The sequence below is a fragment of the Lepus europaeus genome, chromosome 21 (genome assembly GCF_033115175.1).
Source record: "Lepus europaeus isolate LE1 chromosome 21, mLepTim1.pri, whole genome shotgun sequence".
NCBI classification, from domain to species: domain Eukaryota; kingdom Metazoa; phylum Chordata; class Mammalia; order Lagomorpha; family Leporidae; genus Lepus; species Lepus europaeus.
In genome coordinates this window covers 9,659,250-9,675,262 of record NC_084847.1, presented here as the reverse complement: position 1 = coordinate 9,675,262, position 16,013 = coordinate 9,659,250, and the positions used below count along the sequence as shown (strand labels likewise).

The following is a 16,013-nucleotide window of genomic DNA, read 5'->3' as shown; positions in this document are numbered from 1 at the left end:
TGGGATGCTGGCTTAACCCCCTGTGCCACAATGTAGGTCCCCAAAACCATTTTCATTTAAACATCATTGCTCAAGTCTACATCTAATGCCTCAAGGCTGGAAGACTATGGTGACAAAACAACAAACGCATCACCACAAATGATCATCAAATATTTGTCCAGGAAGTATCAGAAACAAGCAGGAAAGCTATTATCCTCCAAAGCTCTGTTTTGTTGTTGTTGTTGTTGTTGTTGTTGTTGTTGTTGTTAAAGATTTATTTATTTGAAAGTTACAGAGAGAGGCAGGTATAGAGAAAGAGAGAGGTCTTCCATCCACTGGTTCACTCCCTAAATGGCCACATTGGTCGGAGCTGAGCCAATCCAAAGCCAGGAGCCAGGAACTTCTTCCTGGTCTCCCACACAGGTGCAGGGGCCCAAGGACTTGGGCCATCTTCTACTGCTTTCCCAGACCAAAGCAGAGAGCTGGATCGGAAGAGGAGCAGCTGGAACTTGAACCATTGCCCATATGGGATGCTGGTGCCGCAGGAGGCAGCTTTACCTGCTACGCCACAGCACCGGCCCCGCAAGTTATGAGAACACTAAGTTCATTGGACAAGACTAAAACTTTCAAATGAATACTGTTTGTTGGGTTTGCCAATTGAAAGTCCGCCAGTCTTCCCACTGGGGATTGTAAACCGCCTGTGCGTGCCTTCCTGGAAATGAAGGATGGCTGCACTCTAATATCCCTGCTGTTACTAGCCTAGTGACATCTGCTGTGTTTGGTAACAGCCTTGAGGATTCGCACTCACCAGCCAGGCTAACTCAACAAAGGCAATTTAAACCACAAAGAAGCAAAATCTAGATATTAATTATCTAGCTAAAGGCATAAAATGTGTTTTCAAACAGTAAACTCAACCATTACCCCTCTTTGTGAAGCAATGTCCCTGCTCCAGGGGACCTTGGGCGATGTGGATTGAAAGGTTCTAGCCAGCATCTCTCCTTTGATCTAGAAGTCCATGTCACAAGTTTATTGTTTGGGGTTAGGGTAGTCTTCAAACATCTGGTTATAAGAATGTTCATCATGGGGCCGGCTCACTTGGTTAATCCTCCACCTGCTGCACGGGCATACCACATATGGGCGCCGGGTTCTACTCCCAGTTGCTCCTCTTCCAGTCCAGCTCTCTGCTGTGGCCCGGGAAGCCAGTGGAGGATGGCCCAAGTACTTGGGCCCTGCACCCGCATGGGAGACCAGGAGGAGGCACCTGGCTCCTGGCTTCAGATCGGCCCAGCATGCTGGCTGTGGCGGCCATTTGGGGGGTGAACCAATGGAAGGAAGACCTTTCTCTCTGACTCTCTCTCATTGTCTATAACCAGTGCCGCGGCTCACTAGGCTAATCCTCCGCCTTGCAGCGCCGGCACACCAGGTTCTAGTCCCGGTCCAGGCACCGGATTCTGTCCCGGTTGCCCCTCTTCCAGGCCAGCTCTCTGCTATGGCCCGGGAGGGCAGTGGAGGATGGCCCAAGTGCTTGGGCCCTGCACCCCATGCATGGGGGGACCAGGAGAAGCACCTGGCTCCTGCCATCAGATCAACGCGGTATGCCGGCCGTAGCGCGCCAGCTGCGGCGGCCATTGGAGGGTGAATCAACGGCAAAGGAAGACCTTTCTCTCTGTCTCTCTCTCTCACTGTCCACTCTGCCTGTCAAAAATAAAAATAAATAAATAAATAAATAAATAAATAAAATAAAAAAGAACCAAGTTGTGAGCAGATCTCTTTCCAAAGAAGATACACAAATGACCACATACACATGAAAAGGTGCTCAACACGGTCATGAGAGAGATACGAGGAGCCGGCGTAGTGGCGCAGCGGGCTAATCTACCACTTGTGACAACAGCACCCCACTTCAGAGCACAGTTGAGTCCAGGCTTCTCTGCTTCCAGTCCAGCTCCTGCTAATGCTCTGAGGAAGGCAGCGAGGATGGTCCAAGCGCCTGGTCCCCTGCCGCACACACGGGAGGCCCGGATGGAGTTTGCGGCTTCTGGCTTCAGCCTCCCACACACACCGTCCAAGAGTGAAGCAGCAGACGAAGGAACTCCTTCTCTCTTTCTCTCTCTCTGTCTCCCCCATCATACAAATAAATTTCTAAAAAATAAAAGTTAAGAATCACAAGACTCTAGTTTTTCTTTTAAAAAAAGATTGATTTATTTGAAAGGTAGAGTTACAGAGAGGGAGAGACAGACAGAGATCTTCCATCTGATGGTTCACTCCCCCAAAAGGCCACAGTGACCCGGCTGAGCCAGGCTGACATCAAGAGCCAGGAGCTTCTTCCAGGTCTCCCAAGTGGGTGCAGGGGCCCAAGGACCTGGGCCATCTTCTGCTGCTTTCCCAGGCCACCAGCAGGAAGCTGGGTCTGAAGTGGAGCAGCCAGGACTCAAAACCCATATGGGATGCTGGCCCTGCAGGCTGTGGCTTTAACCCACTACACCACAGCACAGTCCCAAAGTTTTTCTTTTCTAAAAGAAATTATTTATTTTTATTTTATTTGAAAGGCTACTAGAAAGAGGCATAGAGAGAAAGAGAATGAGACGAAGAGAGAGAGGGAAAACAAAATCTTTGGCTGCTGGTTTACTCCTCAAATGCCCGCAGTAGCTGGGACTCGGCCAGGTTGAAGCCTGGAGCCCAGAACTTAATCTGTCCTCCCATGATGCCTATTAGCAGGAGGCTGGATTGGAAGCAGAGTGGGACTTGAATAAGGCTCTCTGATATGGCAGGTGGCTTACCAAGTGCTATTTTAAAAACTACTCATCCCTCTCTGGATTTTCTGTAATGAACAGGTATCTGTACAACTTTTAATTTTATTTTTAAATTTTTTTTATTTCTATAAAATGTACAAATGTCATGTATTTCATATATACAGACTTAGGAGCATAGTGAGACTCCCTCCTCCTTCCTTTGTTTTTTCTTTTAATTTTTACAATGACAGTTTGTTTATTTTACAATCACAAACTTAACCCTCCACGAAATGTTCAACAAGCAGTAAACAGAAAAACCACTGATCCTCAAGGTTCAGACAAGGGCTGTAAACAATAATCAGACCTCAGAATGTCTTACGTTTTATGTATTTATCTGAAAGGCAGAGAGAGAGACAGCTGCTCCCGCAGCATTTTCTTGGAGCTCACCAGGAAGCGGGTCCACAATGTTGAGGGGATAACACTGGTGTTTCTGAAATCTGGGAGGGTGCTGATGGGGGAACGGAGGCTGGGAGTTAGGTGCAGTACATGAGCTGGAACTGCCAGCCCTGCAGTGAAACCCTGTGTCCTTATCTGTCAATCTACTGCGTCCACTTTCCCATGGTGCACTGTGTCTCATCTAGGTCTAGGAAGAAGAGTACACCGTGATGGCCGTGTGGAAGTTAACCTCCATCTGGAGGTGCCGGGAAAGCCCCAGGGAGCCCCACCCAGGATAAACTCTTTGTATTCAATTAGGGCACCACCCATACCTCATAAAAGAGGCTGATCATGGAGTGCACCCTTTTTCCTTCTTTTGCTCTTGAGGATGCTCAGGGATCCCTCCCTGGCCTCTCCCTCCCCCTTCCCTGTGTCCTTCTCTGTAGCTCACTGGCCCGGGCGTCACGGGTGTCTTTCCACATGCAGTGGCCCGCACTCACATGCAAAGGAATTCATTCTCTCTCTGTCTCTCTCTCTCTGTCTCTCTCTCTCTGTCTGTCTCTCTCTCTCTCTCATAAATCCTGCTCTCACTTGTGCCCAGTGTTGAAGCCTCTACTTCAAATTGTAGTGTCTGTGGGGACAAGAACCTGGAATGAAGATGCCGACGCACAGGCCCATAACAGCGCCACAAGTGGTGTAGGAGTGGCTCCCAGAAGCACTGTGAGAAGGTTGTGTGAAGCGAGGAGGCGGGATGCAGGCACACTGGCTCAGCCGAGAGACAGCTGTTCTACCTGAGTTGCTCTACAAGTGTCAGCGGCTTCTCCTGTCAGTTTGCTCATCTCCCCTTGCAACAGAGAGGCAGCCACAGCAGGTGACAGTATCTGGCCCCAAATAACACAATTTCACGTCCTTTGCGTCTGTTTTCGGAATGGGACATTTGTTTTCCATTTCTTGTCCTTATAATGTTTCCTTTTAAAGAAAACTCATTTGTTGATTTAAAAAAAAAAAAGGTTTAAAGAGAAAGCATTAAGGAATTCACAACACAGACGGTTTCGTGCAGAGGGCAGAAGATTTGAAGACCGAAGCCCAAGAAACAACAGCGTGGTGGTTAAGGAGTCCCGGTGTGGGACCAGATTGGCTTGGGTTTGAATTTCAGCTCTGCCACACTGTAGCTCCGTGGTGCTGGATCCCTGGTGGTGCTGGTTTGGGCCTGGGTACCCCATGAAGGGGTCCTTGCACCTGTTCTCCGATTTGGCCATCCCAGCGATGGACCCTCTGTCCTGAGCATCCACAGGTCGCAAGAAATACCTACAAGCATACTTTAAAAGGTTTGCGGGAAATGGAATTAAAAGACATTTATTTGGGTGCCCCAGATTTTAAAAATCTGGAGTGGGCATTTGGCCTGGTGATTAAGATGCCTGCATTGTCTTCCCACTCTGGCTGCAGACTCCAGCTTCCCTGGGAGGCAGCGGGCAGTGGCTCCGGAGATTGGTCCCCGCCCGCCACCCACGTGGGAGACCTGGATTGAGTTCCTAGATCCTGGCTTCATCCTGGCCCAGCCTCAGCTGTTGCAGGCATTTAGGGAATGACCAATGGATGGGAGCACTCTATCTCTGTTGCTCCACTTTTATTTTTTATTATTTTTTAAGATTTATTTATTTTACTTGAAACAGTTACAGAGAGAGAGAGAGAGAGAAAGAGAGGTCTTCCATCCACTGGTTCACTCCCCAATTGGCTGCAACAGCCGGAGCTGCACCAATCCGAAGCCAAGAGCTTCTCCCGGGTCTCCCACGTGGGTGCAGGGGCCCAAGGACTTGGGCCATCTGCTGCTGCTTTCCCTGGTCATAGCAGACAGCTGGATTGGAAGTGGGGCAGCCGGGTCTTGAATGGGCACCCATAGTGGATGCCGGAACTGCAGGCGGCGGCTTTACCCATTACGCCAAAGCGCTGGCCCCGACTCTGCTTTAAGAATAAATAAAATTTTAAAGAGTTTATTTATTTGAAAGGCAGAGCATCAGAAACAGAGGGAGAGACAGAGATCGAGAGATCTTATCTGCTGGTTCACTCCGCAAATGGCCTCAAGAGCCAGAGCTGGGCCAGGCCAAAGCCAGACCTTCACTCCATCTGGCTCTCTCTTGGGTGGCAGGGGCCCAGGTAATTGGGCCATCTTCTGCTGCCTTCCCAGGCACCTTAGCAGGAAGCTAGACAGCTGGGACTGGAACCAACACTCCAATATGGGATGCTGGTATTGCAAGCAGTGGTTTAACCCCTGAGCCACAACTGATCCCAATAAATACATTTTTATAAAATTAACAAATGAGGGGCCGGTGCTGTGGTGTAGCAGGTAAAGTCACTGCTTGCAGTGCTGGCATCCCATATGGGTGCCGGTTCGAGTCCTGGCTGCTCCACTTCCACCCAGCTCTCTGCTATGGGCTGGGAAAGCAGTGGAGGATGGCCCAAGTCCTTGGGCCCCTGCACCCATGTGGGAGACCAGGAAGAAGCTCCTGGCTCCTGGCTTCGGATTGACGCAGCTCTGACCGTTGCGGGCATCTGGGGAATGAACCAGCAGATGGAACAATCTCTCTCTCTCTCTGCCTCTCCTTCTCTCTCTGTGTAGCTCTTTCAAATGAATAAATAAATCTTTAAAATTAACAAATGAAAACATTTTACAATATTTACATCAGACCTCTTCAAAATAAATATGTAGAACAGATGAATACAAATACGCTGTTACATAAACAGCGAAGCCAGGCCCTTCCTCTGCTTCTTACCCCTCCTCTTCATAGGGAAAGGACATGGAGCAGGTCATCCCAGAGGGGCCAGCAGACACCCTTGGTGCGGACTCCTCCTGCCTCCTCTCCTGCTGCTTCCCGGAACAGTGAGGATGCGACCTGGGGGTGCAGACGCCAGCCCTGTCACAGAAGACGAAAGACAACACATGGCTGTTGACAGCCCAGGGCAGCAAGAATAAATACAGCGAGGTGCACGGAGCGTGAGGACTGCTTCCAGTGCTCCTGGGACTGCCGAAACTGCGCTCTGGGCTCATGCCGCATCCTGCATGGCAAACATCAGATCAGCGCTCCTGAACTCACTTCCATTCTCCTAGTGACCTCGATGGAGGCGGGGTCGATGACAGGTGCCAGTCACCCTGCGGGAGGCGGGCATTGGGCAGGGAAGGTGGAGCCGCACCAGAGTGGCGGTGTTGACTGTGCGTCGTCAGTTTCCAGCAGATTGCTTCAGGGTCAGGTCAAAGTTTGCTGGCCCTTGGTGGAGGACTCACAATGAATGAACATAAAATGCATGAATGAGCTGGTGTGTGCTCTCTTCCCAAGGACAGGTCACAGTCCAGGGTCTCCCTTTGCTCTGTCGGTGGAACTGTGGCTGAATGGTGCAGCCGTAGCTGTGGCCGAGAACTCTTAACGTGCTCTCTGCCACTCGCTTCCTGGTTTCTGCCTTTTCTTATGCCTCATGCTTTTTGGCGTGATTGGCTGGGAAGTTTGATTAAAACATGCTTTAGTGGTGCCAACGCTGGGCATAGTCAGTAAGGCCGCCGCCTGCAGTGCCAGCATCCCATACGGGTGCAGGCACCCAAGCACTTGGGCCATCCTCCACTGCACTCCCGAGCCACAGCAGAGAGCTGGCCTGGAAGAGGGGCAACCGGGACTAGCACCCGGAGCCCATATGGGATGCCGACGCCACAGGCGGAGGATTGGCCAAGTGAGCCACGGCGCCGGCCAGCTATGCTCTTGACTCCAGCTTCCTCCTAATGCACACCCTGGGTGGCAGCAAGTGCTGGCTCAAATCCCTGGGTCCCTGCCACAAGGGAGACACCCAGAGTGAGCTCCTGGCTCCTGGCTTCTGCTTGTTCCAGGTCTGGCTGTTGTGGCATTTGGGGAGTGAACCAGCAGATGGGAGGATCTCTGTCTATCTCCATCTCTCTGTGTCTCTCTACTTTTCTTCTTTTTTAATATCTGTTTATTTATTTGCTTGAAAAACAAAATGTGAAAGCCAAGTTTGGGACCAGGCTTAAACCAGGACCCAGGAACTCCATTCCAGTCTCCTACATGCATGACGGGGGCTCAAATACTTGAGCCATCTTCCTCTGCCTTCCCAGGAGCATTAGCAAGACGCTGGATCAGAAGTGGAGTGGCGGGACTCTAACTGGACTCTGATACAGGATATTGGTGTTGCAAGTGGGGGCTTACCCCGCTGCTCCACAACACCGGCCCCTCTGCTTTTCAAAGGAAGAAACAAAGAAGCAAAGGGCCAGGCTCTCCGGTATAGAACATAACCAGCAATACGGTACTAGTAACTCAGGAATAGTGAGCCCTGCGCTCCGCAGAATAAGTCAACCTGTGTGGTGAGGTTGTAAGGGGGTTTTCTCTGTGCCCTTGAGTTAGGGGTTTTTTACAAGCACAATAGGGAAGAATGAGATAATCATTAGCAATGAGACAGCTGTTTCCGACATTAACCAATAAGCCAGTTCCACCTGAACTGCTGCTATTTAGACATCTCTACAAATATGGTTTTTAAAAATTTATCTATTTGGGGCTGGCATTGAGGCATAGTAGGCTAAGCCTCAGCCTGTGACGCCAGCATCCCATATGAGCGGAGTATCAGCTGCTCCCCTTCAGATACAGCTCTCTGCTATGGCCTGGGAAAGCAGTAGAAGATGGCCTAGTTCCTGGGCCCCTGCACTGACGTGGGAGACCTGGAAGACATCCGGGATCCTGGCTTCCGTTTGGCCCAGCCCTGACCATTGCAGCCATTTGGGGACTGAACCAGCAGATGGAAGATCTCTCTCTCTCTCTCTGCCTCTGCCTCTCAGTAATTGCATTTCAAATAAATAAATAAATCTTAAAAAAAAAAAATGCAGGAAAGCACTCTTTTTTAAAAAAAAAATTCTACCTATGTAAGAAGGAAAGAGAGCTCCCATTAAATGATTCAATCCTCAAATTACTCCAACAGACAGAGCTGGGTTGGACAAGGCCTGGAGTTGAAGCCAGGTGCCAAGAATTCCATACATGGGGCCAGTGCTGTGGCATAGCAGGTAAGGCCGCCGTCTGTGATGCCGACATCCCATTTGGGCGCCGGTTCGAGTCCTGGCTGCTGCACTTCCGATCCAGCTCTCTGCTATGGCCTGGGAAAGCAGTAGAAGATGGCCCAAGTCCTTGGGCCTCTGCACCCACGTGGGAGACCCAGAGGAAGCTCCTGGCTCCTGGCGCAGCTCTGGCTTTTGTGGCCAATTGGGGAGTGAACCATCGGATGGAAGACCTCTCTCTCTCTCTCTCTCTCTCTCTCTGCCTCTCCTCTCTCTGCGTAACTCTGACTTTCAACTAAATAAATAAATCTTTAAAAAAAAAAAAGAACTGCATCCAGCCCTCCCACGTGGGTGGCACTGCTGCCTCCCGGGTGTGCCTCTGCAGCTGGCGTATGAACCCGTGCTCCAGGACACGCGTGTTTCTGCAACTCTGCTCATCCAGGGGCCACACTCTTGCTAGGACGTCAGCAGCTCCGGGGCGGTCCTGGCAGCCGCCTTGTGCTTCCTTACCCTGAAACCCAGGGCGGCCCAGGGGGTGTTGTTACAGGAGCCCTCTTCTGCCGGGTGGGTGGGCTTGGAAAATGAGGCTCACAGGAGCGTCCCTGATGCCTGGGGAAACCGGAACAACTGGTTTTGGACTCAGGTGAATGAAAAGGTGGTAAACCCACAGGAAGCCAGTTTCCTGCAGGTGACCTGGTGGCTGGATCAACCCTTCCCTGAGGGTCATCTCTGGGCTCAGTACCATTCCGATGGTGAGAACAGTCTTGTTGTCATCATGGGCCAACAGCTCGGTCTCTCCTTTTTTTTTTTTTTTTTTTTTTTTTTTAAGATTTATTAATTTATTTGAGAGTCAATTACAGGAAGAGAGACAGACAGAGAGAGGTCTTCCATCTGCTGGTTCACCCCCAAATGGCCACAACAGCTAGAGCTGGGCCCTTCCAAAGCCAGGAGCCAGGAGCTTCCTGCGGGGTCTCCCACGTGGGTGCAGGGGCCCAAGCACTTGGGCCATCTTCCACTGCTTTCCCAGGCCACAGCAAAGAGCTGGATCGGAAGTGGAGCAGCCAGAACTTGAACTGGTGTCCATATGGGATGCTGGCACTGGAGGCAGAGGCTTAACCTACCAGGCCACAGTGCTGGCCCCACTCCTTACCTTTTTAAAGTCTTGTACGAAATCTTCTGTTTGAAGAACTGTTTGTGTATTTGGTAACTGGAGACTCCTTTTCCACCTGTTGTCTGCTCTCCTGCTTATTTATTTATTTTTTATTTTTTTATTTTTTATTTTTTGACAGGCAGAGTGGATAGTGGATAGTGAGAGAGAGAGACAGAGAGAAAGGTCTTCCTTTTTGCCGTTGGTTCACCCTCCAATGGCCGCTGTGGCCAGCGCATCGTGCCAGGAGCCAGGTGCCTCCTCCTGGTCTCCCATATGGGTTCAGGGGCCCAAGCACTTGGGCCATCCTCCACTGCCCTCACGGGCCACAGCAGAGAGCTGGACTGGAAGAGGAGCAACCAGGACTAGAACCCGGGGCCCATATGGGATGCCGGCGCCGCAGGCGGAGGATTAACCAAGTGAGCCATGGTGCCGGGCCCTCTCAGTATCCTTTATAATATCCTTTAGCGTAAATGCTAAAGACACAGAAAGTGTGTCCCTAAGTTCTGTGAGTCGCTCTAGCAAATTAATCAAACCCAGGGATGGGGTGGAAGGACCCCCCAGTTCACAGGCAGTCAGAGCACAGGGGGCACCTGAGAGGGGTAGTCTGGTGGGACGGAGCCTCAGCCTGTGGGTCTGCACTGACCCTGGTCACTGTTGGGACGGAGCTGAATTATAGGACATCCTGTTGGGGGTTATGGCTGGGGAAACCCCCCTACATCCTGGTGACCAGAGGCGAAGTGTTCTGTGTTGAGGAGGGAGAGGCGTGGAGAGTAGGAAAAAAAGACTTAGGATTTTCCTCTTCCAAACAGTCCATTTACATGAAATGTGCAGAGTAGGGGAATCCTAGTGATCCAAAGCCGAGCAGTGCTTAGCAGGGCAGGGGGAGGGAGGGATGGAGAGCTGCTGCTTCGTGGGCCTGGGGCTTCCTTCTGGGGACACGGAAGTGTTCCAGAACTGAACAGAAGACGTAACACACGTAACGCAGCACCCTGAATGTTCTCCACGCTGCTTTAGAATGGCTGGCTTTCTGTTATGTGGATTTCATCTCAACAATAAAAAATTTGCATTTCTTATCTATTTAGTCTTTTCTTTTTTAACAGACTCAGTATAGTTCACAGATACAATTCTGAGAATACAATGATTTTCCCTTCCTCCCCACTCCCAGTCTGTTGGGGGAAACCCAAACACAGTATTGTAATTTCTTCTCCTCACCTGCCCTCCTTCCCACTTGCCATCCCATCCCGCAAGTCAGCCTGACACCTACCCTTTAATATGTGTCCTCCCACACTGGGAAAGTTCTAGAACACCCAGAGAGACGCAAATGTTTCTTTCTTTGGCAAATGTTTTCTGAGCGCCTTATCCATGCTGGACAACACTGCAGAACACAGCAGGGAGTGGAACAGACTAAGCCTCCCATGGGAGGAGACAGCAGGGAAGGGGGGGCGGGGAGGCATCTGGCAGGGCGGGGAAGATGCCAGAGTGAGGCCTTTCTGGCTGGCATTTCTCTGCCTGGGCTCCTCAAGTCCTAGCTCCAGCGCCCGACTGCAGCTTCCTGCTAACGCAGACACGGAGTCAGCAGTCCTGGCTCCGTTTCCGTCTCCTACGCAGGAGACCTGCACTGAGTTCCAGCTCCTGGCCTCCACCCCTGCCCAGCTCTACGTGGGCATTCTGGGTGTGAACCAGTTGGTGGGCTTTCTCTCTCTCTCTCTCTCTGTGCCTATTGAATGCATTTTTTAAAAATTTAAAAAGCAAATTAAAGATGAGAACGAATAGGAAGTTCAGATCATGAGCGATGCTGTGAAAATGATAAAACAGAGTAACAGGCCGGCGCCGCGGCTCACTAGGCTAATCCTCTGCCTTGCGTCACCGGCACACCGGGTTCTAGTCCCAGTTGGTCGGGGCGCCGGATTCTGTCCTGGTTGCCCCTCTTCCAGTCCAGCTCTCTGCTGTGGCCAGGGAGTGCAGTGGAGGATGGCCCAAGTGCTTGGGCCCTGCACCCCATGGGAGACCAGGAGAAGCACCTGGCTCCTGCCATCGGATCAGTGTGGTGCGCTGGCCGCAGCACGCAGGATGAGGCGGCCATTGGAGGGTGAATCAACGGCAAAGGAAGACCTTTCTCTCTGTCTCTCTCTCTCACTGTCCACTCTGCCTATCAAAAACAAAAACAAAACAAAAAAAAACAGAGTAACAGAGTCTGGAGTCACGTGGCTTGGCAGAGGGCCAGGGTGGCTAGTGGAGGCCTCTGCCCCAGCACACAGCAGATAAGGAAGGGACAGTTCGGGGAAGAACGCTGGAGCAGGAGGGAAAAGCGAGATGCTTTTAAAGAGCCAGCATTGGGCTGGAGGCAGTGACCCACGCCCACTGTCCACTCTGCAGGTGTCAGATGTACAGCCGTTCCTTAGGGTCCCCAGGGGTTGGTTCCAAGCCCTCCCTCAGAAACCAAAATCCCAGGACGCTGGAGTCCCTTAAGTAAATGATGTGAAGTGTGCCCATAACCTACAGACATCGTCCAGCATAGTTAAATCACTTCTAGATTTCTTATAACACCTAATTCAGTATAAATACTATGTCAATAGTTTATATAATATATTGAAATAACAATAAATACTATGTCAATAGTTTATATAATATATTGTTATTGGAATAACAAAGAAAAAAGTGTATACGCAAAAAACTTTAAAGTGTATAAATGCACTACAAATGCAATATTTTCCTAGGAAAAAGTGCTATTGGAGACGGAGCGAGGGAGAGGGATTTCTCATCCTCTGGTTCACTCCTCAAATGCCCACAAGGCTAGGTCAAACCAAAGCCATGTGGCACGGTGCTTGGGATTCCTGCATTCCCGGTCAGAGTGCCTGGTCTGAGCCCTGGCTCCTCCACTTCAGATCCGGCTTCCTGCTAGTGTGCACCCAGGGAGGCAGCAGATGGCGGCTCAAGCACTGGGGTCCCTGCACCCACGTGGGACCCAGACAGAGGTTCAGGCTCCTGCCTCTGCTCTGGACCAGCTCTGGCTTTTGCAGGCATTTGGGGAATAAACCAGTGGATGCAGGTGCCTCTCTCTCTCTCTCTCTCTCTCTCTCTTTCTCTTTCTCTCTCTCTTTCTCTCTGCCTGGCAAATAAAATGAAAATCAAAAAAATTTTTCAGGGACTGGCATTATGGCATAGCAGGTCAAGCTGCCGCTTTCAATGCTTGTATCCCATAGGGGCTCCGGATAGAGTTCCAGTTGTTTCGCTTCCAGTCAGCTCCCTGCTAGTGTGGGAAAGCAGCAGAAGATGGGCCAAGTGCTTGGGCCTCTGCATCCACGTGGGAGACCCAGAGGAAGCTCCTGGTTCCTGGCTTCAGTCTGACTCAGCTCCAGCTGTTGTGGCCATTTAGGGAGTGAACCAGCAGATTTCTCTTGAATACATGGGCTCCATGTATGCACTCCTCCCCCGCCCCATATATATATATATATATATATATATATATATATATATTTTTTTTTTTTTTTTTTTGACAGGCAGAGTTAGACAGTGAGAGAGACAGAGAGAAAGGTCTTCCCTCCATTGGTTCACCCCCCAAATGGCCACTACAGCCAGTGTGCTGCGCCGATCCAAAGCCAGGAGCCAGGTGCTTCCTCCTGGTCTCCCATGCGGGTGCAGGGCCCAAGCACTTGGGCCATCCTCCACTGCTTTCCCAGACCACAGCAGAGAACTAGACTGGAAGAGGAGCAACCGGGACTAGAACCAGCACCCCAGCGAGGACTAGAACCCGGAATACCGGCGCCGCAGGCGGAGGATTAGCCTAGTGAGCCGCTGCGCCAGCCCCCATATATTCTGACCCATGGCTGGGAAGCCTGCAGAAACAAAAGGTGGTCTGTACTGCTTTGACTCTAGCTTCCCAAAAATTATAAATGTTTTTCCATTTCAGCACTTGGTCTGTGTCATTCTTTTTAATAGCTGGTGTGATTGCACAGTATTGAAATACCATCACAAGCCGGGACTGTGGTGTAGTGGGTGAGCCCGCTACCTTCAGTGCTGGCATCCCATATGGGTGCTGGTTCGAGTCCCGGCTGCTCTGCTTCCAATCCAGCTCTCTGCTATGGCCTGGGAAAGCAGTGGAGGATGGCCCAAGTCCTTAGGCCCCTGAACCCTCATGGGCGACCTGGAGGAAGCCCCTGGCTCCTGGGTCTGAATTGGCACAGCTCCGCTGTTGTGGCCAACTGGAGAGTGAACCAGAGGATTGAAGACCACTCTCTCTCTCTCTGTCTGTCTCTCTGACTCTCCTTCTCTCTGTGTGTAACTCTGAATTTCAAATAAATAAATAAATAAATCTTTTTAAAAAACACTATCACTTAGGCAATCATTTCTCTTTTGATGGACAGCTGGCTTGTTTGCAGTTTGAAGCTATCGCCAGAACTGCTGGGAGGAACGTTTTGGTTTTACCTCTGCAACTTGTGCTCCTATTTATGTGCAGGAAGGTCTCCAGGGGTGGGACTGCAGCCGTCAGCCTGTGGGGCACGTGCTCATGTCAGCCCTGCACTGGGAACAGAGAAAGTAAACTTTAGGTCACAACAGCACAACCAAGTTCAGGTCTGGGATTAAAAGGCAGAACCTGACTCGGCTTAAAGGGAGAGTAACTCAGGGAGGATGGAAAAGAACAAGAGGGAGACTATGAGGAATGCCAGCCAGTAGGGTTTGCTTCGGGAGACAGGAACTCTGTGTTGCGCTGTGGTTCAGGCCTTGAGTAAGCCCTGGTCAAGTCAAGCCCGTGTATCATCCCAGCACACAGCGTGATGTCCCTGGAGACTGTGTTCCTCACAGTTCACCGTCCTGGGTCTCAGAGCTCCACATGAGTCTAGAAGGGCACTACAGGCCCACTGAACTCTGAGCAAGCATCCTTTATGTGGCCGGCATTACGGCAGACAGTGGGAGCACAAAGCGATTTAAGACCAGCCCCTGACCTCCCGGGGCTCAGCCCTGGCACGGCAGAGTTGGAGCTGTGCCTAGCAGGTCAACGCTCCCAACGGAGTGGCCTCTTCCCTGGATATCCATTGTCACCCTGTCAGAGACAAGGAAGCCAATGACAGCAACCACCTTTCTAAGCGGTAGTCTCACCAGTTTCTAGAAACTCCCTAATTCAATCAGATGTGAAGACTGAGCCTATCCGAGTGTGACAGCACGGACTGTGGTTTCCAGTGACACGGTGGCCGGTGGCTGGTGGCGGGGGAGGGCTGTGTGCTCCGATACTTGGGTCAGTTGCTGGTGTTGATCAGGATTAAGGGGTACAATTCAGGGTGAGAGGATGCTCGCGTTAGACACACTGTATTTCCTCCTCGGGAACACCAGCATGAAAACATTTACTGCACTGGGAAGATTTTATATACATTGTTACAATTCTTCTGCTTTTTCTATCAGAGTAAGTTCCCTGTAAACAAACCTGAGTGCAGTTACTTAGTGCCAACTTCAACACGGACATTCCCAGGCACTCAGGAGCATCTTCAGGGAACTGTTAACAGGGGACAACCAGAAGTCGGTACTGAGCCGAGGCAGACGCTGCCTAATGTGGGCAAACCCTCCAGCAAAGCCAAAGAAAATTTGCTGTACAATTTCAGGGAGCCCGGGCTGATGCGAAACGTAAAAGCCCCGGGTCAGAACGGAGGCCTCTGGCTTCTTCGCCTCCCTGGTGTTGCCCGTCAAAGAGAAGCCTCTCCAAACACGCAATCCAAACGCCGAAGCCTCGCTTTAAACGGCTCCTGGCTTCGCTTCTGACCGGTCAGACCGAGTTCTTTTCTCCTTAAGATGCAGTTGTTTAAAATTAAAATTCCGGTTAGATCCACAGTGTCTTCATGCATTGCTTTAAAGGCTTAATAACAATAAACCTACTAAGGTTGCGTAGCCTCCATGTAGCTCCTGGCCGAGACGGCTGCACTCGGTCCCCGTCTGCACAGGACAATCAGAGTCTGTCCGGTGCTGGGCTCCACGCGGCGGGTTACAGGGACATCTAACTCAGAACAGCCTGCTTGCCTGCTCGGTGCGGAGGGAGCTAAATGCAAACGGTAATTTTCTTTGGCTTCCCCCACCTTGACCTAAATGAAAAGCGGGGCGGGGTGGGGGGGTACCTGCGCTCACCGGGCCGTGGAACGGGACGTCACCTCCCCTGATGGCGCACGGGAGGTCGCCCTGCATCGCGGGCCGCGACGGGAGAGCCGGGTGAGGACTCTAAGGGACGGGTCAGACAGTGAGTCACCCAGGGATCCCAGGGCACCGCCTGGGCCCCGGCCCTGCGGGAGCCACGTCGCCGTCCCAGTCGGCACAGCGCACGGTTTTATTGTCTCTGCCACCAAACGAGCGCATGAAAGGGAAGACGCTCTGCGTGGGCTTTGCAACGTAGGGCGGACGCTGCGCGGGGGCGGGGAGGATGAAGGTGGAACGGGAACGAGGTAGGGAGACTCCGCGCGCAGGGCGTCCAGAAAAAGGCGACACGGAAGCGCCCTGCGAGAGCTGGGAGTTCTTGCCCCTCCCCCACGGCGGATCCGCTGTCCGTTTCCAGGCAGCCAGTACCTAACAGGCCGGAGAATACTCCTCCGTGGGCTAAAACACTCTCCGGCCTCTGCCCACGCCAGGGTTCCGCCACGGCCTGCCCCTGCGCCCCAGCCGCTGACAGGTGGGGAAGCCAAGCGGCCGCCAAGCCTCCGCC

General features: G+C 51.6%; 1 long non-coding RNA gene across 1 annotated transcript; it reads right to left on the bottom strand.

Moving 5' to 3' along the window:
* Positions 1-2,570: 2,570 nt before the first annotated feature.
* LOC133750901 (uncharacterized) lies at positions 2,571-15,988 on the bottom strand. Its single transcript, XR_009864741.1, has 5 exons — positions 15,878-15,988; positions 15,200-15,359; positions 13,760-13,855; positions 5,915-6,055; positions 2,571-3,351 (listed from the first exon to the last, which is right to left on the bottom strand). It is a non-coding gene; the product is annotated as an uncharacterized LOC133750901 (long non-coding RNA).
* Between the last annotated feature and the right edge of the window lie 25 nt (positions 15,989-16,013).